Source organism: Solanum stenotomum, chromosome 11 (assembly GCF_019186545.1).
Source record: "Solanum stenotomum isolate F172 chromosome 11, ASM1918654v1, whole genome shotgun sequence".
NCBI lineage: Eukaryota > Viridiplantae > Streptophyta > Magnoliopsida > Solanales > Solanaceae > Solanum > Solanum stenotomum.
In genome coordinates, this window is record NC_064292.1 from 39,189,100 (window position 1) to 39,190,854 (window position 1,755).

The following is a 1,755-nucleotide window of genomic DNA, read 5'->3' on the forward strand; positions in this document are numbered from 1 at the left end:
GGGGGCAGGGGGAGGAGGTAATTTTATTTTTATTTTTTAAGATGAAAAAATTAAAAAATAATAATAAAAGAAATCGGAAATTGAAGTGATGGAAAGAAATCTACCTCTTGAATAATTTGAAATCATTAATTGGAAATAGAAAAGATTTTAAATTCAAAAATAGATTAATTGATGTAACTATGGAGAGATTTGTAGGGTGAAAAAAGGAAGGAAAATCATGGGTATAAGATTTCAAATTAATGTTTTCGAAAAAGGGGACGATGGGAGGAAAAGAAGGGATTTTTGATATTTTTAAAATGATAGCGAAAATAAAAAAATATGATAATAAATGGTGTGTAGTTAAGTAATTTTTCTAATAAAATATTAAACGAGGTTTTATTGAGCCATTTGTAGTAAGAAGTATTAATAAAGTAGCTTTGGGTCAATGCTATTTTATTTTTGAGGATTTTCACAAATAGCTATAGTTTGGATCATAATTATAAATACTAGCTATAGTTTAATTATATTCATACTAATAGTTTTAGATAGAAGAGAGGAGAGCGAGATCGAAAGATAGAAAAAAGAGGTGAGTGAGATCAAGAGAGATATATAGAGGAGAGAAGCGATCAAGTTGTAACTTAAAATATAACTTGCATCTCAATTGAAACTGAGATACACATATTAACAATCTCAACTCTCTTTCAAATCTCACTCGTCTCTCTCAACTCTCTCCTAATCTCGTACACAGATACATAAATCAACATATTGTACATGGATACACATTGTATCTCCCCTAAAATAAATACACACATATAATAAGTATCAAATTTTGTGATATACAAATGAAAAAAATATTGATACATTGTTTGAATATTGCATCACCCCTGAAAGAAATAATCTAATACATTTTTTTCTAATAATAGTTGTATCCGTTTTTTTTCTGATACTAATATACAATGTTTTTTATACAGAGATACAATTTGCCATATCAATATATATCAATCGAAGAAGATACAATTTGATAATAGGTGTATAATTGTTTAAAACGCAAATACATTATATATATATTAGCTTTATTTGCTTAGTTATGTAGTTTTTATTTTATTTTTGTTTCGTCTTTTCAAAGATAAAACTAAAGTATAAGGATAAAAATACTAACTAATTATTTTTCAGACTAATGAAACTACATATAAAAACAAATAATTAAAGTACAACGAGAAGTAATCAAGAAAATAGTAATATCAATATCTTATTTATCAAACTCATATTAATAGATTTTTTATTTTTTTTTTGCAAATGAAAACAAAATATAGATCTAAAAATATGGCAATGATATCAAAATTAAGCTTAAACTATATTCTTTGATAACATTTTTTTAAAGAAATAAACATGTGCTCTATGATACCGTGTTAGTATATGATACATATAATATGTTGTTGGTATCACTGAAGATTAAAGAGTTTTTTTTTTTTATAGAAACGAACTTATCCTTTATGATACCATTTCAATATATGATATATATCAATTTAATATCATAGAGGACTGAGCTCTTTTCAAAAGAAATAAATTAGTCCTCTATAATATCTTATCAATATATATATATATATATATATAGCGAATGAAATTATGTAATGGAGAAAATAAGAAAATAAGAAAAGAGAAACTAAAAGACAAAACTAAATGATATTAAATTGATATATATCAATTTAATATCATAGAGGACTGAGCTCTTTTTAAAAGAAATAAATTAGTCCTCTATAATATCTTATCAATATA